This window comes from Ictidomys tridecemlineatus, chromosome 13 (genome assembly GCF_052094955.1).
Source record: "Ictidomys tridecemlineatus isolate mIctTri1 chromosome 13, mIctTri1.hap1, whole genome shotgun sequence".
NCBI classification, from domain to species: Eukaryota; Metazoa; Chordata; class Mammalia; order Rodentia; family Sciuridae; genus Ictidomys; species Ictidomys tridecemlineatus.
Window position 1 is genome coordinate 73780718 of NC_135489.1, and position 20625 is coordinate 73801342.

A 20625-nucleotide genomic window follows, 5' to 3' on the forward strand; every position below is an offset into this window, starting at 1 on the left:
TTTACATCTTGAAACCCAAGAAATATGAGCACAGTACTCAGAACTTAAGATTCTCTTCTCTGTGTGTGCATAATAGAATAGGGAAGAAAAGAGACTAACAACCCTGCATTCTGCCTCTGTGTGGCAATGTGAGGAAGCACAAGGAAGAGGCTTCAGGCCTGACAGAGGTCATTGCTGGGAGTGACCCCTATTGTGACTCTTCATTTCTGTTGCTCCTTGAATGAACAGGAAGGTGGTTGATTACTAATTTCAAGTAACTGATCTTCTCATTCCTTAATATTCATAACTTAACATGAAAGTTCTGGAATCTGCATGTGTTCCAGAAACAGCGTGGCTCTCAAAAAATCCATCGATCAGCACTGTGACCATCCATGCAGAAATCAGAGCCTTTGGGCTCAAGTAAGTCTCCAGACTCAAAGCCTGAAGTTCTAGCCCATGCACAGCTCAGAAGCGGCTTAGCAGAATCATCTATCAGAACCTCTGTAGAACTCTAGACTACGCACTGCTTCCACACAGGTCACATGGCTGCTAGCTATCCACAGCACAAGGCCATTACCCAGCTCCCCCCACATCAGCAGCGCTGGAAACAGACTATCTCCATCTTGGAAAACCTTTGTCACAATTTTGTGGTGGGTGTGGCTATCAGATCCTATAGCCATTTAGCATTGGATGTGATGTATTGTTGATATTGGGATCTGTCAACATTGTCTTTACCCACAAAAGAGAGATCTTGGGACCCTATAAGAACACTACAAATCTATAGAGTAAAAACAATAACATACTAGATCCACAGAGTTGGAAAGGAAGACACATTGAAAGGTTAATAAAATAGGTACTTGTCACTCTGTTTTTCTATATGCTTAACAAAACACTGTTGAAATCTTGTTCCCAGGATGTGTTGTCCCCAACTGTGAACTCTTTGCTAATCTTGTTCCCAGAATGTGCTGTCCCCAACTGTGAACTCTTTGCTAATCTTGTTCCCAGAATGTGCTGTCCCCAACTGCCAAACTGCAGGATGTACTCCCTCACTCGGTTGCAGGCAAACTGCCCACTCACCCTGACCCATCAATGAACTTCCCTCCCTGCCCTCTCCAAGAAAAGTATATAAGCTCTGCTCAAGCGGTTCTCAGGGCTCTATCTCTCTTTGCTATAGAGGGAGCCCCAGCATGCTGGTCTCCAAATAAACCCACCCTTCTGCTGTTGCATAAGAGAGTCTCTTGTGGTCTCTACTCCGACGTTTCGCCGTACCCTTACATTTGGTGCATTGGCCGGGAACTGCACATTGCCAGACAGGGAGACCTCAACAAGACTCTTTAGGGGGGTAAGTAAGGCGCCTTATCTTCTTCTTTTTCGTCTCCTCCTCCTCCTTCTTCTCCTTCTTGTTTTTCCTTTGTGATCGCTCAGAGTCTGGTTTTGGGCTGGAGAGCGTAAGTTCTCAGGGCCTTCTGGTTTTGGGCTGGAGAGCGTAAGTTCTCAGGGCCTTCTGGTTTTCTGGTTTTGGGTTGGCAGAGTGTGGTTGTCAGTGGAGAGCGTAAGTTCTCCCTGGCAGTGGTGGATAAACGTGTCCCTGAAGCCACAGACCACGTCTCCTCAAGGGACGCCTTGGGAGACTCTGGGGGGGACGGAGGTGCCCCCATCTGGGAGGGACAAGGTGCCCTCATCTGTATTCTGCTGCCAACCCGTCTGGTCTTGCCGGCATCTATTCTTTCTCTCAGGTTAAATTCACTGTCTGATTTAATCTTTGCCTCTAAACTTGTGTTACACGTTTATTGTTTACTGTGTGTCCATGTTTGTGTCACGTTTGTATTGTCCCTGTCCTTGTTAAAGTAACTTTCATTATGGGACAGAGTCATTCCACGCCTCTGTCCCTGACCCTTGATCACTGGGCTGAAGTCCGCATAAGGGCTCAGAATATTTCTTTTTCAGTAAAACGCCGGACCTGGCAGACTCTCTGTGCTACAGAATGGCCCGCCTTTGGAGTTGGATGGCCTCCAGAAGGATCTTTCTACTCCCCACTAATTTGAAAAGTCAGAGATATTGTCTTTGTCTTTCAGCTGGGACCACATAGCCATCCAGATCAACAGCCGTATATCTTAACTTGGCAGGACCTTTGTGAATCTCCTCCTCCTTGGGTGAAGGCTTTTCTTGTCCCTGTTCCTGCTCCTACCCCTCCCCCTACGATTCTATCTCTCAAACCTCCTCCTCCACCCTTTGTTCTCCCTGAGTCTCAAGATTTGACTCTGCTGGACTCTCCTCCCTTTCCTTATCCCCTGCCTCCATTCCCCAACCCCAACACCCTCTAAGTGATTCCCCTGTTGCTGACTCAGCTTCTCCACCATTAAAGGAGGTTAAGCAAGCCCAGCACCCTTCAGATGACTTCCCCGAGTCACACATAGACCCTCCTCCCTTGGAGAAAGCTGGCCCGGCTAAAGGAACTCGCCGGCAGCGAATGATTAAAAACCCTGAAGCCCCCGTGATACTTCCCCTCTGTCCTCATGAGCCAATGATAGAGGATGGCCATGGTGGAAAAATACAAGTCTACCAGTATTGGCCTTTCTCCTCTTCAAATCTATATAACTGAAAAAATAACAATCCCCCTTTTTCCAAGGACCCCACCCGGCTCACAGGTCTGATTGAGTCATTGATGTTTTCACACCAGCCTACTTGGGATGACTGCCAACAACTCTTAGGCACTCTCTTCATGACAGAGGAACAAGAGAGAATCCTCCTGGAAGCAAGAAAAAATATCCTCGGACCAGATGGGCGACCGACACAACTTCCCAGCATTGAACTGACCTAACTGGGACCCCAACACCTTTGAAGGTAGGGAGCATCTGTCCACTTATTGCCGGGCTCTAATAGCGGGTCTCCGAGCAGCCGCTAGACGGCCAACTAATTTGACCAAGGTAAGAGAGATTATTCAGGGGCCTAATAAATCACCCTCTATGTTTCTGGAGAGAATTATGAAGACATATAGGAGATATACTCCTTTTGATCCTCAGGCAGAGGATCAAAAGGCATCTGTCATGATGGCCTTTATTGGGCAAGCTGCCCTGGATATTAAAAAAAAAGTTACAATGCTTAGGTGGATTACAAGATATGACTTTGAGAGATTTAGTCAGAGAAGCCGAGAAGGTATACTATAAGAGAGAAACTGCGGAAGAGAAGGAACAAAGGAGGGAGAAAGAAAGGGAGCAAAGGGAGGATAAAAGAAACAAAAGACAGACTGAGGCATTGACTAAGGTCCTGGTCACAACAACAAATAGGTCAGAAGTTAGGAGACAGGGAGACAGAAAGGGATACCTGGGCCCACGTCAGAAGCCACACCTGGCCTCAGATCAATGTGCCTACTGTAAAAAAAAAGGACACTAGGTCAAAGAGTGCCCTAGAAAGAAACAGCCATGCCAACCAGCCATTCTAACTTTGGAGGATGACTAGGAAAGTCGGGACTCGAATCCCCTCCCCGAGCTCAGGATAACTTTTAAAGTGGAGGGGACCCCAGTAAACTTTGAAGTGGATACAGGGGCAGTATACTCAGCCCTTAAGGCCCCAATGGGCCCTCTATCAACTAAAATGTCTCAAGTTCAAGGGGCTAATGGCAGTAAATATTAGGCTTGGACAACTAAGAGGACCATGGATCTGGGGAAAAAAAAAAGTCCATCACTCTTTCCTCCTTCCTAGTGATCCCAGAATGCCTAGCCCCATTGATGGACAGAGATCTGCTCACCAAACTCCAGGCCAGAATAACTTTTAACCCTGAAGGCCCCAGATGGAATTTCTAAATCCTTCAATAAAATCTCCTATAGTCATTGTTTTAACTATATCAGTAAAAGATAAACATCAACTCTTCACACCCCCCAAGACTGATCAAACAGGCAAGCTACCCCAGAAATGGATAACAGATTTCCCAGATGCCTGGGAAGAAACTGCTGGGTTAGGCCTAGCTGTGAAACAACCTCCAATAATGGTGGAATTAAAAACCTCAGCCTCCCCAATTAATATTAAACAATATCCTCTGAGCAAAAAAGCTAAAGATGGGATAAGGCCCCATATTCAGAAATATCTGGTCTTAGGGGTCCTAAGGCCCTGTCAATCGGCCTGGAACACTCCCCTGCTACCAGTAAAAAAAGCCAGGAACCAGGTACTATCGCCGTGTTCAAGACTTAAGAGAGATCAACAACAGAGTGCAGGACATTCACCCCACAGTACCTAATCCGTACAATCTGCTTAGCACCCTTAACCCCAAATGAAAATGGTATACTGTCCTGGACTTAAAAGATGCTTTCTTTTGCTTGCCTCTGCTTAAAAAAGTCAATTACTGTTTGCTTTCAAATGGGTAAACCCAGAAACTGAAACGTCTGATCAACTAACTTGGACCAGACTCCCACAGGGGTTCAAAAACTCCCCCACTCTTTTTGATGAAGCCCTCCACAGAGATCTCAATAACTTCAGAACCATACACCCTGAAGTCACCCTACTCCATTATGTGGATGACCTGCTACTGGCAGCGGACACCAAGGAAAACTGTGAGTCTGGGACCCAAGCACTACTATCTGAGCTTGCTCAATTTGGGTATAGAGCTTCTGTCAAAAAGGCCCAAATTTGCCAGCAAGAAGTAATCTTCCTGGACTATTCCCTTAGGGGCGGTAAACAATGGCTCACTGAGCCCAGAAAACAAACTGTTGTGCAGATACCACCCCCATCTAACAAGAGGGCAAATGAAAAAGCTAAATTGACAGCCCTAAACAGAGTAACCATGTTAACACTTTCCATACGGGGGAACATAAGTCAGGAGATTTAACTACGTCGGAACACCCCGACAACTTAACATCTGAGGACACTGACACTGAACTCCTTGACAACACTGAACCCAACTTGCAATTTCAGAAAGCCCTACACTACATTAAGGATGTACATCAACTCACTCACCTTGGTTAAAAGAAACTGCAGGCATTCCTAAAAGATCAAGAACAGAATTTTCCACTAACCAGCTCACAGCGAAAAAAATTAGCTGAACGAGTAACAAAAGCCTGTCGGGTCTGTCAATTGGTTAATGTTTACCCCTCCAAGCTTCCTATAGGAAGGCACCTTTGAGGAACCAGACCAGGACAATTCTGGAAAGTGAACTTTACTGAAATTAAGCCAGCAAGGTATGGACTTAAATATCTCCTAATCTTTGTAGATACATTTTCAGGATGGATTGAAGCCTTCCCCGCAAAAAAAAAAAAAAAAAAAAAAAAAAAAAAAAAAAAAAAGAAACCGTGCAAATGGTAGTCAAGAAGATCCTGAAAGATATTTTTCCAAGATACTGCCTGCCTAAGGTAATAGGGTCCGATAATGGACCGGCGTTCATGGCCCAGGTAAGTCAGGGGTTAGCCAGGACCCTGGGGATTAATTGAAAGTTGCATTGCACTTATAGACCCCAGAGCTCAGGACAGATAGAAAGAATGAATAGAACCATTAAAGAGACCTTGACAAAATTAAGCTTAGAGACCGGCATAAAAGACTGGACTATGCTCCTGCCTTATGCATTGTTTCATGCAAGAAATACTCCCTCTGTTTCTTTGTGTAACCTTACCCCCTATGAAATTCTCTATGATGCCCCTCCTCCAATAAGGGACCAGACCCCAACTCTAAGACCTAACAATTCCTTTCACACCCTCTTGCTTGACAGACTCAAAGCTTTTGAAAAAACTCAGTGATACCTGTGGAAACAGCTGACCACTGCCTACCAATCTGGGGACGAAGGGACTCCACACCGATATCAAGTGGGAAACTTCATCTATGTAAGACGACATCAGGTGTCATACCTAGAACCCTGCTGGAAAGGACCATACCAGACTATCAAAGCCACAAACAGTCATGGCTGTGTGGGGGAAAATCCGACTTCTTCTGTAAGTCATAAGGATGTAAACATACAGAGGCTACCTGATGGAACCCAAACCTCCGCCAGTTCTCAGACCATTGCCCCCTTGCTGAAGTAACAGGTACTGAGGTATCTCTCCACCCATTCACTCCTCTCTTCTCCTCTCAGTGCCCACACCGGGACCCACCAGGACTATCCAAAATGTAATAAAAATGGCCTTTAAAGTTGCTTTATCATTACTAAAAACAGGTTACTAAAAATTTAAAGTCCCTCACAGGCTTTTTGGGATACTCACTCCAGTCTTCCCCTCTGCTCTACCTGTTCTACTACTCAAGTTTTTATTGCTAAGAAAATCCCAAACCCCTTTCCCATTATTCTTCTACATCTCTCCTTCCTCATTCTCAGATCCACGGAGCTGCTCTCAGCCCCACCTTCCCCGTCCTCCCCCTCTATACCAGGCCCACAGGAAAGTCTTAACTGACCTTCTCCAGAAGTCTTCACTATGGCTCACTTTAGGACTTTCAGCAAAAAAGTCCTTATAAAAGAGTTCAGTATAGATAAACTTCCTCTTTTCATGTTGCCCTGTTCTACTTGGCCACTGGCTGGAAAAATCAGCACTCCTAAGCTAGATACCCCCTTACTAGTTTTTCACAAAATATGTGAACAAGGCCTCTGGCCTTGAGCTAGGACTTCTCAGAGATGGCTACATTTCTAAGATAAAAAAGTTATCAACTGGGCTCCATGGTAACAGCTGACAAAAAAAAAAAAAAGTTCTCCCCCACCCAGGTGTCCTTAAAAAGTTAACTTGCCCAGAACAGAAAAAAAAAAAATAACAGAAACAAAAACTGCTTTTTGTGAACTTCTGCAGACTGTGAACTTCTGAGCCCTTTCCCTTACATGCTGAGTACGGAGTTCTAAAGCTGCCTAAACTTGGGGTTCAGGGGATTAATTGATTACAGTGGAAGCAATGCCCTCTGAATCCGGTTGCAGCCAAATAGAACTGTTTCCCTGTCTTCAGTGCTATCTTAGGTACCTTGCCTTGTCCGTCCCTACAACAGTATAATTCTATATACTTAAACATTATTTATATTTTCATAAAATGGTCAACAGATGTAATTAATTATGTAATGGTGCAGATGTTTCCCAGAGTGCTCTATCATGACGCAGGTTCATTTAAAGATCAAATAAGGGGACATACAACCTGGTTCTGCCGGGAACCTGTAGCCCTCACTCTAGCCATCTTATTAAGAATGGGAATTGCTGCAGGGGTGGGCACAAGAACTACTGCCCTGGTCCATGGGACACAACAAATGACCCAATTAGAAACAGCAATGGACCAAAACTTAAAGATATTAGAAACCTCCATCACAGCTTTGCAGGAATCTTTAACCTCTCTCTCTGAAGTTGTTTTACAGAACAGGCGAGGGTTGGACCTCCTCTTCATGAGAGAAAAGGGCCTTTGTGCTGCATTGAGGGAAGAATGTTATTTTTATGCCGACCATACTGGAGTTATAAGAAAATCTATGAGTAAACTAAAAAACGCCTTGAAGAGCGTCAGAGAGAGAGAGAGGCCCAAAAAGGGTGGTATGAGTCTTGGTTCACACAATCCCCCTGGTTAACTACACTTTTATCAGCCCTGGCTGGCCCTCTAATAATTCTTATATTGTTGCTAACTCTAGGACCCTGTTTGCTCAATCGTGTAGTTTCCTTTCTCCAATCCCAAATTGGACAAGTCAAACTTATGGTAATCAGACAACAATATACCACACTAGCAGACACAGAATGTGACACCCCGCAATGATCACTTTTATGATTAAAAGTAGCCAGAAGAAAAAGTGGGGAATGAAAGGTTAATAAAATAGGTACTTGTCACTCTGTTTTTCTATATGCTTAACAAAACACTGTTGAAATCTTGTTCCCAGGATGTGTTGTCCCCAACTGTGAACTCTTTGCTAATCTTGTTCCCAGAATGTGCTGTCCCCAACTGCCAAACTGCAGGATGCACTCCCTCACTTGGTTGCAGGCAAACTGCCCACTCACCCTGACCCATCAATGAACTTCCCTCCCTGCCCTCTCCAAGAAAAGTATATAAGCTCTGCTCAAGCGGTTCTCAGGGCTCTATCTCTCTTTGCTATAGAGGGAGCCCCAGCATGCTGGTCTCCAAATAAACCCACCCTTCTGCTGTTGCATAAGAGAGTCTCTTGTGGTCTCTACTCCGACGTTTCGCCGTACCCTTACAACATGAGCAACATGAAAAGACAAGGGAAAAAAGTACCACCAACAAATCAAGAAAATACAACATTAGAAGAAATGGTAGCTATAGCAGAAAAAATGACAGAGAAAGATTTCAGGATATACATGGTTAAAATGTTTTGGGATCTCAAAGAAGATGTAAGAGAACAATTACAGGCAGTGAAATATCACTTTGACAATAAGCTACGTAAACAAATCTAAGAAGCAAAAGATCACCTCAACAAGGAGATAGAGGTTATACAAAAAAAAAATTGAAATTAAAGAAATAATAAACCAAATTAAAAACTCAAATGAAAGCAACACAAATAGAGTAGTCCACTTAGAAGATAGGACATCAGACAATGAAGATTAAATAAATAATCTTGAAAAGAAAGTAGACCACACAGCGAAAATGATAAGAAACCAAGAGCAGAACATTCAAGAAATATGGGCTAGCATAAAAAAGAGCAAATTTAAGAGTTATTGGGAAACAGAAAGGCATAGAGGTCCAAACCAAAGGAATGAACAATCTATTCAATGAAATAATATCAGAAAACTTTCCAAACATGAAGAATGAATTGGAAATGCAAATTCAAAAAGCCTACAGGATGCCAGATGTACAAAATCACAACAGACCCTTACCAAGGCACATTATAATGAAAATGCCCAACATACAGAATAAGGAGAGAATTTTAAAAGCCAAAAGAGAAAGGAATCAGACTGCATATAAGGGAAAACCAATTAAGATAATGGTAGATTTTTCAACACAGACCCTAAAAGCTAGAAGATCCTGGAAAAACATATATCAAGCTCTGAAAATTAATGGATGCCAACCAAGAATCTTGTATCCAGCAAAATTAAACTTTATATTTGAAGATGAAATAAAAACCTTCCATAATAAACAAAAAATAAAAGAATTGATAGCTAGAAAACTGGCACTACAAAACATCCTTGGCAAAACATTTCATGAAGAGGAAATGCAAAACAGTAATGAAAATCATCAGAGGGAGGTAGTACAGTAAAGGAAAAACTAATCAAAGAAGAAAACTAATTCAAGTTATTAACAAAATAAACAAATATGGCTGGAAATACAAACCATGTCTCAATAGTAACCCTAAATGTTAATGGCTTAAAATCACCAATCAAAAGAAAGGCTAGCAAATTGGATTAAAAAAAGAGATCCAACAATATGCTGCCTCCAGGAGACTCATGTGATAGGAAAAGACATACACAGACTAAAGTTGAAAGGTTCCAAATAATCATACCACTAACATAGACTGTGAAAGCAAGCAGGGGTTTCCATACTCATATAAAATAAAGTAGACTTCAAGCCAAGGTTAATCAAAAGGGATAAAGATGGACATTACAAACTGCTCAAGGGAAGCATACACCAATATGACATAACAATCATAAATACATATGTCCCAAACAATGGTGAAACTATGTTCATCAAACAAACTCTTCTCAAGTTCAAGAGTCAAACAATAATCTTGGGTGACTTTAACATACCTCTCTAGCCACTAGATAGATATTCCAAACAAAAGTTGAATAAAGAAACTACAGAACTCAATAATAACACAATTAATAACTTACACTTAACTGATATATATAGAATACTTCAACCTGCATCAAGCAGATACACTTTTTTCTCAGTAGCACATGGATCCTTCTCTAAAATAGATGATATCCTATGCCAAAAAGCAACTCTCAGCAAATACAAAAAAGTAGAGATACTACCATGCATTTTATCAGATCATAATGGAATGAAATTGTAAATCAATGACAAAATAAAACATAAAAATTTCTCCATCACCTGGAAACTAAATAATATGATACTGAGTGAACAATGGGTCACAGAAGACATCAAGGAGGAGATTAAAAAATTCCTAGAAGTAAATGAGAACATAGACACAACATATAGAAATCTCTGGGACACTGTGAAAGCAGTACTCAGAGGAAAATTCATTGCATGGAGTTCATTCCTTAAAAGAAGAAAATGTCAACAAATAAACGACCTCACACTTCATCTCAAAGCCCTAAAAAAAGAAGAACAAACCAGCAGCAAAAGCAGTAGAAGGCAAGAAATAATTAAAATTAGAGCTGAAATCAATGAAATTGAAACAAAAGAAAAAATTGAAAAAATTGACAAAACAAAAAGTTGGTTCTTTGAAAAAATAAATAAAATTGACAGACTCTTAGCCACTCTAATGAAGAGAAGGAAAGAGAGAACAAAAATTACCAGTATACATGATGAAAAAGTTAATATCACAACAGACACTACAGAAATACAGAGGATAATTAGAAATTATTTTGAAATCTGATACTCCAATAAGATAGAAGACATTGAAGGCATTGACAAGTTTATTAAGTCATACAATTTGCCCAGATTGAGTCAGGAAGATATACACAATTTAAACAGACCAATATCAAATGAGAACATAGAAGAAACCATTAAAAAGCTTACCAACCAAGAAAAGTCCAGGACCAGATGGATACACAGCCAAATTCTACAAGATCTTTAAAGAAAAACCAATACAAGTACTCTTCAATTTATTCCAGGAAAGAGAAAAAGAGGCAGTAATTCCAAACTCAATCTATGAGGCCAATATTATCCTGGTCTTAAAACCAGGCAAAGACACATCAAAGAATGAAAACTTCAGACCAATATCTCTAATGAACATAGATACAAAAATTCTCAATAAAATCCTGACAAATCGAATAGAAAAACATCAAAAAGATTGATCACCATCATCAAGTGGCTCAACATATGGAAATCAATAAATGTAATTCACCACATCAATAGACTTAAAGATAAGAAGCATGTGATCATCTCTATAGATGCAGAAAAAGCATTTGACAAAATATAGCACTCCTTTATATTCAACATACTAGAAAAACTAGGGATAACAGGAACATATCTCAACATCGTAAAGGCTATCTATGCTAAGCCTCAGAACAACATCATTCTAAGTGGAGAAAAATTGAAGGCATTCCCTCTAAAAACTGGAACAAGACAGAGATGCCCTCTTTCACCACTTCTATTCAACATAGTTCTTGAAACACTGACCAGAGCAATTAGATGAAAGAAATCAAAGGGATATGTATAGGAAAAGAAGAACTTAAATTAGCACTATTTACTGATTATATGATTCTATACCTAGAAGGCCCAAAAAACTCCATCAGAAAACTTTTAGAACTAGTAAATGAATTCAGCAAAGTAGCAGGATATAAAATCAACATTCATAAATCAAAGGCATTTCTGTATATCACTGACAATACTTCTGAGAAGGAAATGAGGAAAACTACCCCATTCACAATAACCTCAAAAAAATAATATATTTGGGAATTAACTTAACGAAAGAGGTGAAAGATCTATACAAAGAAAACTACAGAACCCTAAAGAGAGAAATCAAAGAAGACCTTAGAAAGATCTACCTTGCTCTTGAATAGGCAGAATTAATATTATCAAAATGACCATACTACCAAAAGCACTATACAGATTTAATGCAATTTTGAACAAAATCACAATGGAATTCCTAATAGAAATAGAAAAATAAATCATGAAATTCATCTGGAAAAATAAGAGACCCAGAATAGCTAAAGCAATCCTTAGCAGGAAGAGTGAAGCAGGTGGCATCACTATACCAGAACTTAAACTATACTACAAGGCAATAGTAACAAAACAGCATGGTACTGACACCAAAATAGACTGGTAGAACAATGGTACAGAATAGAGGACACAGAAATTAACCCCAAAATTACAATTATCTTATATTAGACAAAGGTACCAAAAACATGCACTGGAGAAAAGATAGCCTCTTCAACAAATGGTGCTGGGAAAAACTGGAAATCCATTTGCAACAAAATGAAATTAAACCCCTATCTCTCACCATGCACAAAACTTAACTCAAAGTGGATCAAGGACCTAGGAATTAAACCGGAGACTCTGTGTCTAATTGAAGAAAAAGTAGGCCCTAATCTTCATCATTTGGGATTAGGGCCCAACTTCCTTAATAAGACTCCTATAGCACAAGAATTAAAACCAAGAATCAATAAATAGAATGGAATCAAACTAAAAAAAAATTCTTCTCAGCAAAAGCAACAATCTGTGAGGTGAACAGAGAGCCTACATCCTGGGAGCAAATTTTTACCCCTCATACATCAGATATAGCACTATTCTCTAGGATATATAAAAAACTCAAAAAGCTAAGCACCAAAAAAACAAATAACCTAATCAACAAATGGGCCAAGGACCTGAACAGATACTTCTCGGAAGAGGATATACAATCAATCATAAATACATGAAAAAATGCTCATCATCTCTAGCAATCAGAGAAATGCAAATCAAAATTACTCTAGGATATCATCTCACTCCAGTCGGAATGGCAACTATTATGAAGACAAATAACAATAAGTGTTGGTGAGGATGTGGGGAAAAAGGTACACTCATACATTGCTGGTGGAACTGCAAATTGGTGCAGCCAATATAGAAAGCAGTATGGAGATTCCTTGGAAATCTGGGAATGAAATCATCACTTGACCCAGCTATCCCACTCCTCAGTCTATACCCAAAGGACTTAAAAATAGCATACTACAGGGACACAGCCACATCAATATTTATAGCAATTCAATTCACAATAGCTAAACTGTGGATTCAACCTAGATACCCTTCAGTGGATGAATGGATAAAAATAATGTGGCATATATACACAATGGAATTTTACTCAGCAATAAAAGAGAATAAAATCATGACATTTGCAGGTAAATGGATGGCATTGGAGAAGATAATGCTAAGTGAAGTTAGCTAATCCCCCCCAAAAAAACAATGCCGAATGTTTTCTCTGATATCAGGAGGCTGACTTATAATGGGGTAGAGAGGGGGAACATGGGACAAATAGATGAATTCTAGATAGGGCAGAGGGGAGGGAGGGGAAGGGAGGAAGAAGGGGATTAGCAAGGATGGTGGAATGTGATGGACATCATTATACAAAGTACATGTATGAAGACATGAATTGGGTGTCAACCTACTTTATATACAAACAGAGATATGAAAAATTGTGGTGATTATGTATAATAAGAATTGTAATGCAACAAAAGTACATGTATATAGACATAAATTGGTGTGAACATATTTTATAAAAAGGTATGAAAATTTGTGCTCTATATGTGTAATAAAAATTGTAATACATTCTGCTGTTGTGTATTTAAAAAAAAACAATAAAAAGAAAAAAAAAATCCATCAGCTGGCACAGTGCATGCTGGCCTTGAATTCAGTGCTATGCCAACACTGTCTTTCCAGCTGCTCTGAGGCACAGTGGAGGGGAGGGGAGCTATGTCCCCAGCATATAAAGGGAAAGAGTAGAGAGTCCTATTTTGCTTGCTGGTCCTGTTTCTGTGCAACTGCCACTTTCCATACAGAGACGCAGCTGGACAGCAGTATTTCTTCTGGGAACTGGGATTCCATTTCTGGAAGAACTTCGCTCTCTTTGGTATCCACGTAACTCACCAGAGTGTCCCTCAGGCTGCAAAATCAGGCACAAGAGACAGTATTTAGAGCATTCAGGAGCCTATCAGCTCTCACTCTTTCCAGGACTGGGGTGCTAAGACCAGAAATACTGAGGGTCAGCTTCAGGTCAGCCAGCTGCCCAGTTCTTGAGCTGGACCTGGAGTCCTAGGCTCAAGGCTTCTGGGGGGTGGAGCTTCCTCGATGATGCTCATCTAGGCCATTTCAGGCACTCCACTGATGGGCCTGTCTGGCTGCATCAGAAACAAAGCTTTGCCACTCAGAAAAAGGAAGGTGTTCCCTCTCATGGTTTATCTTACCAAAGGTTGCAAATTCTCTAGGAAGGGGAACTTTATTGTACAGGCATGTGCCATATGGCCTGAGGGCAGAAACAGCAAATGTAGCCTGACTGTCCATCCAAAAAGCCAGTCAAGTGAAATACCTGCCTCATACCACACATAAAAGAGAACTAATGAAAGAAATGTGCAATATAGAACTATAAAAGCAGCAGGAGAAAACAGTATGGCTTAGCACCCTGGGAAGTGATAAGGAAGTATGTCCCTATGGCAGTTTTTTTGGGGGAGGCAGGGGAAGTACTGGGGATTGAACTCAGGGGTGCTTAGTCACTGTGCCACATCCCCACCCCCCACACTTTAAAAGAAATATATTTTTAGTTGTAGATAAATGCAATAGCTTTATTTTGTTTACTTATATGTGATGCTAAGGAGCGACCCCAGTGCCCCACACATGCTAGGCAAGTGCTCCACCACTGAGCTACAATCCCAGCCCACATCTCCACCCCTTTTCAATATTTTATTTAGAGATAGGGCCTTGATGAGTTGCTTAGGGCCTTGCTAAGTTGCTGAAGCTGGCTTTGAACCTTTAATCCTCCTGAGCTCCTAAGATTACAGACACGCACCACTGCACCCAGCCCCACAGAGGCTTTACGAAAAAATCCTATCAATTGACTTCTTACTTCTATCAATTGTAACATGTAGATCAAAGGAAATAATCTATTCTATACAAAGAGCTTTTACAAACTATTAAAAAAGAGATAAAGGAGAGCACTCACCTGGGTTTGATTCTCAGCACCATGTATAAATAAATAAAATAAACATATTGTGTCCATCTACAACTAAAAATTAAATATTTTTTAAAAAGTGAGATAAGGGCTGAGTTGTGGCTCAGTGATAGAATGCTTACCTCGCATGCGTGAGGCCCTGAGTTTGATTCTTAACACCACATAAGAATAAATAAATAAAGATATTATGTCCATCTACAACTAAAAAAATATTTTTTAAAAAGGGATAAACTGGTTAGGGGTGGTGGTATATGCCTGCAATCCCAGCAACTCAGGAGGCTAAGGTAGGAGGATCACATAGTTGATACCAGCCTTAGCAATGGTGAGGTCCTATCTCAAATTAAAAATAAAAAGACCTAGGGATGCATCTCAGTAGCTAAGTAACCATGGGTGCAATCTCTGGTAGGAAGGAAGGAAGGAAGGAAGGAAGGAAGGAAGGAAGGAAGGAAGGAAACAGATCAACTGCCCTGCCCAATAACCAGAAGCTATCAAGAGCTATTTCAGAGGATAATAAACAAATGGTGATAGATTTAAAAATGTGCCCAGCCACACAAATAGGTGTGAAAACAAGATACCATTTTTTGGCCATTAGATTGACACAATTGTAAAATTCACATAATTTTGGATATTTCAGATTTCACACATTGGTGTAGCTTAATCTACCTAATCTAAAATGCATACTTCTTTGACATAGTTAGGTCTACTTGTTATAATAAGCATATATGATTTCATAGTTATCTTTTAGAAGTCCCCAAAAGATTAAAACCAAAGAAATAAGTTCTCAGTTGCTCTGGTGATGGAGAACAGTAGACAGAGGGTCCTGTGGTAAGATGGAACTACCTTTATGTCAAGGGAGATGCCAAACATTCTAGGTGTGCACACCTACCTCCATTCAGGGTTGAAGCTCTCCTGGGCCTGGGTGTTTCTTAGTTTTAACACTATCAGCTCATGGAGCTCCATGAGGAAAGCATCTAGGTCTGTGTGATTCAGGAAGGTGCTGAGGAGCTTAGCAATTTCTGGGCTGAGGTCTGCTTTGTACCTAGAACTGATTTCCCAAAAGGGATCCTAAAAAAGATAAAAAAGTACAACATCAAAGCCTGGGACCAGTGTGCAGCACCCTCAGTCTGGGCAGAAGCAGGGCAGACTCACTTTCTTCAGTCGCAGTAGCTGTTCCTACTTATGAGCAGAGAGGAATTGCCAGAGGGCAACAGCATGTTTTAACTGACATCTGCTTAAAGCCTGGAAAAGGAAGAGGGTCCCAAGTAGGAGTGAAGGCTCACTCTGAGTGGTACCCAAGGGCACTTCTCCCTAATTTTGTCTATTTTCATCATGAGGCCATCTCTGTTCCATCCACAAGTCTACCTGCCTCATCTTGGAAACATCTGAGAGTCTCCGCCTCCTGCAGCAGCTTGTAACTGTATCACGCAATGTGTAGGTAGTCAATGTCCTCAGTCACCTTTGCATCCTGCTCTACTAGGTGGTCAGCACTGAGCGTCCCTGCTTCTCCTGTCCCCAGTGTGCACTGAAATTCTGTGGACTGGTGAGGGGTGGGGTTCCTGACCACGCCTTTCCACAGATGCCTGCACCAGGCTCCTGCGTGGTGGCATTCTGGCAGGAAACCAAGACCAGGTGATCCTGATTCTCCTTGAAAAGCACACAAGACCTACCTTTAAAACCGTAGTTGTTTGGTCGCTCATTCGCAGAATGTCTTGGACATACACATTTAGGTACATATTTGGATCCCCACCAGCTGTGCCTAGAAAGCCCAGAGTGACCTCTATGATAGACAGTGCTTCACAGGCATCGCTATAGGACCGAAGCTCTCCACTGATGGCACCCATGGCCGAGTTGGGGAGGGGGCTCTGAAACCAAAATCAGGACAGAGTCTTGGGTCAGTCTATTACTTCTCCTACTTGGTAAGAGCCCAACTGTGAGCTGCCAACACAGGCAGGGCCAACTATCCAGCACTTATGGTAAGAGCTGATGCTTGTGCTTGAACTGATGCTGAGTGCCGCAGCCTTTCAGACTTTGCACAGAAATCAGCCCAAGTTAACTGAATCCTCCACATGATCCATGAGGACACGGAGAGGCACAAGAGCCTCTCCACTTGTTGGTAGCAGAACATAAGGAGCATGAGTAACCTTTAGCACCTGAAGCAGCTGCTAATATGCTGCTGGATATTGATATCTGGTCATGATATCATCATTGAGAAAACAACCCCCAAGGGGTTGGTCTGTTCTCATCAAGAAAGTTTGGTGATCTGCCATCCTGCTTGCCTCTCTGAGCTCTGAGATCCCTAAGCTCCTCAGTGAGCCAGAAAGCCTGGTGCTCACAGCAGACACCAGGATGAGATTGTACTGCCTTACGTATGTGGATGGAACAACCCTGCAAGTGAGGGTTTATCATGACCACCTGTGGCATTTTGTTCTTGATGTCCACAAAGAGATGTTCGAAGTTCCAGTCACGTCTGTATACCAGCGTGGGTATCCCCTAAGTGAGAAATAAAAAAAAGTTTTTGGAAATTAAAATAGAGGAGGCTTCCATCTGATGACAGATGTATTCTTCAACAGTGACTCAGTGGAAGTACCAAGCCGGACAGTATATTCCTGGGCAAGGCATGTAACTTTGTTGTGTTCTGATGATTCTGTTCCACAGTAAGACAAGTAACACAAGAAATCTAGCCTGGCTACAGTGACCTTGCAGATATTGCCTTGTAGAATAGTGTATCTGCCGACCACAGAGAGGAAGAGCGCTGGAGGAACAGGAATGTGAATGTGCATATTTGTGATCTATGCAACAACACTGAGCAGAGACTGTGCACAAGACAGCCACTGTCAAGATGAATTAAAAATGGCTTTAGGCTCAAACAACTGACAGGCTAACTATAATGAAGGAATAAATACATCTGAGAATGACACCTGACTGGACCTGTAAGGATGAGTGCAGCCACGGTAAGGGACAGTATAGAAGTGCCACTGTGTTCAGGGAGTCGGGAGGCAGTTCACAGGGTTTGATGCAGCAAGGAAGGAAGGGGCTGGAGACACCTGGAAGGTCGAGCTAGGGATAGGTGACAGGGCCTCTGTGCCAGATGAGGGAGTGTGGTGGAGGCCATATAACTGTCCACATGCTGCAGACTGGCTGGGTTTGGGGGTTCCTGACTGCCCCTTTCCAGGGGTGCCTGCACTGATGCTCCCCGCATAGGGGCATTCTGGCAGGAAACTAAGATGAAGTGGTGCTACTGGCACTGGGCAGCTGGACTGATGGCTGAGTGCTCTGAAGTGAAGTCAAGGCCATAGCAGTTAGAGGACGAGAGAATGGGGAAGGTCTATGTGGTTCCTGGGCATGGACTGCATATGCAATTGAAGGGGTGGCAGCAGTGAGGTCTTCTTGGTGGTGCCATTAACTGTAGTGGAAACCCAGTCCACTGACACTTGAGGCTGCCCTGGGGGACAGGTGCAGACAGTGATGGTAATGTGGAAGAGAGCTGGGTCACCTCCCGGCCCAGAGAAGGTGTAGGGACCACAGATCACTAGTGGGGAGGAGATAACACAGACAACATCCTGGGTGTCACTTGTCTGTTCCCCTTGAAACTCACAAGGGTTGTTCATAACTACAGCAAATCGTTTGCAGAGGGCCCAGCCTACCTTGAGGGTCAGTCGGGGCTTGCCCTGGAGGAAGTGGCTGCTGATCTGCCGCTGGATCTTCTCCAGGTCAAATTCCTGTGAGGTCTCCCCACCTTGCTCCACTTGATACTGGCAGTTGGAGAGAATCAGAGGCATCAGGTCGCGCTCCACTTCGTAACTGACAACATGCAGGTCAGTGACCTCTGAGACATCCATGGAATAGCTGAGGGACACAAGATACAGGTCTTGGTGTCCAGAGCAAGTGTGTGAGGCCTAGGGCTTTGGGGTATATGCTACTGCTTCTGCATTATAGTGTAAGCAAGTGAAAACCATGTGCAAATACGGGGCTTTGTTGAGGAAGGCTGAGAGAGGATCTGGGGGACAGGAGCTGTTGCTGGCTAGAGTCTGCACCCCAGCTTGGTGGCAGGGTGGTGAGTTTACAAAGTACCTGTTGTTTTCCTTGGAGAACTTCTCCATCGTGTAGATGATTTCATTATGTAGATTAATCAAGTAGCTAACTAATGCAGTTGAGCAGAGGCCCAGGCCCCGACGCCGGGGCAGGATGACCTTAAAATCTGTGTCCAGATCCAACTCAGAGTTGTAGTAGCCTTTAGGTAACTTGATTTCACCTTTAAAAGACAGGGTCATTACTAAGCAAAGGGATGTTACTCCAGGCGTTTGTCTGGAGGCAGGGGAAGAGAAGGGAAGCCACGGGCAGCCACGTCCAAAGATCTAGGCCCTGGCTGTTAAGTTTCTAGTGCCCCCAACTCCTTTCTGATTCCATATTTATAGACTCAAGATGACTGAGGGTGACTTTGGAGGTTGGTTCATGTATCCCAGCTCCTCCATCAACAGGATGTGTTGCCACATACGCAGCAGGGTGCTGGCAGAGCCACGTAGAGGAGGATACTTACCATTGGTTTCCAGTGATTGCCTCAGGGCATTCCACGTGGACAGGAAGATGGTGATCCTGTTGTGGAATAGCTGCCTCAGTCCCTCTGTTGAACAAAACACTTGGTAAGAGCCCCATGGAAACAATCCCCACCACCACGCTGGCTAGGGTCAAACCACAAGGCGTGCTCCCAAGAACCTGACCCTGCACCTTCCTTCACTCAGCAGCATGCCTGAGTTTCAAGTTTTAGTCTGTATGAGAAGCTGGAGAGGCTGAGGGCTTTCTAGCCACAGCAGTGGCTCATGGCCATCTCTGGGATTTAGCATCCTTTGCCTCTTTCTCTACCTTAGGAACTGAGCCCCACCCTCATGTCCCAGCCTGAATGATCCTTTTGAACCACCAAACATGGATGGTCCTGATCTTGGTTGCAGCAGACAGCAGTCATATCTGAACTGTGACTGCTAATAAAACTCCTGATGGAACAGGAATATTCATCTTCTGGAACATTCTGGAATTGTTTTACTAGATCCCTTTGCAAGGCCAAAATCTCAGGTAAGAATTTCACCAGTCTCAGTTCTGCTTCCTGGAGAAGAGAAGATAGCTCAGTAACACTTCCTCTATTTAATTGAGAAACAACATGGGGTGTACAGATTTTAGGGCAGGCTGGGGACTTTCTGTGTAGTTTAGTTTGGTCAGTGGGTTGTTTTACATGATTATACCCTGAAGCTTGCAAATGGGAAAGGGGTCATCTCATCCTTTCACCAAGTGGTGAGGGATGTAGGATGAACTGGACCAAGTCCCCACTCTCCTCTAATGAAAAGCTCCCTCAAGGACTGAGCTGGGCCCCATCTCTCAGTTTGCACAAGAATCAACTCTAGATGACCAAAGACCCAGATGTAAGACCTGACCTCTGAAGCTATCTGCAGAAAAACAGGGGAAACACTCCAAGACATTGGCATAGGTGATGGGTTTCTGGATAGGACCCCCAAACCAAAGGAAGTAAGAGCAAAATGACAAATGGGATCACATCAAACTAAAAAGTTTCTGCACAGCAAAGGAAACAACCAACAGAGTGAAGGGACAACCTAACAGAATGGGAGAAATAGCTTCCAACTCTTCACTGGACAGCAGGCAAATACCCAGAATATATAACTCAAAAATTTTTTTAAATCAAAGTAATCCAATTTAAACATGAGTAAATGATCTGAATAGACAATTCTCAAAAGAAGAAATATAAGTGGTTAACAAATATATGAAAAAATGCTCAATATAATAGTCATCAAGGAAATGCAAATCAAAACTACAATGAGATGCCATCCTACCATAGTTGGAATGACTCTTATTTAAAAAAAATAATAAGATAGGTGTGAAATCCCAGCTACTTGGGAGCCTTAGGCAGGAGGATCACAAGTTTAAGGCCAGCCTCAG

General features: G+C 42.5%; 1 long non-coding RNA gene and 1 pseudogene across 2 annotated transcripts in view; one reads left to right on the forward strand and one right to left on the reverse strand.

The window, feature by feature from the left end:
• Nucleotides 1–773: 773 nt before the first annotated feature.
• On the forward strand, nucleotides 774–8058 carry LOC144369916 (uncharacterized). Its single transcript, XR_013429757.1, has 2 exons — nucleotides 774–1321; nucleotides 5675–8058. It is a non-coding gene; the product is annotated as an uncharacterized LOC144369916 (long non-coding RNA).
• Nucleotides 8059–12804: 4746 nt separating this feature from the next.
• Nucleotides 12805–20625, reverse strand: part of LOC144369696 (E3 ubiquitin-protein ligase RNF213-like) — an 81335-nt pseudogene continuing 73514 nt past the window's right edge. The window contains exons 54-62 of the transcript XR_013429436.1: nucleotides 19634–19780; nucleotides 19220–19301; nucleotides 18754–18934; nucleotides 18327–18528; nucleotides 17095–17172; nucleotides 16350–16544; nucleotides 15832–15921; nucleotides 15569–15747; nucleotides 12805–13620 (exon numbers count right to left, since the gene is read on the reverse strand). The product of XR_013429436.1 is annotated as an E3 ubiquitin-protein ligase RNF213-like (transcript). The remainder of the gene's footprint in view (nucleotides 13621–15568; nucleotides 15748–15831; nucleotides 15922–16349; nucleotides 16545–17094; nucleotides 17173–18326; nucleotides 18529–18753; nucleotides 18935–19219; nucleotides 19302–19633; nucleotides 19781–20625) is intronic.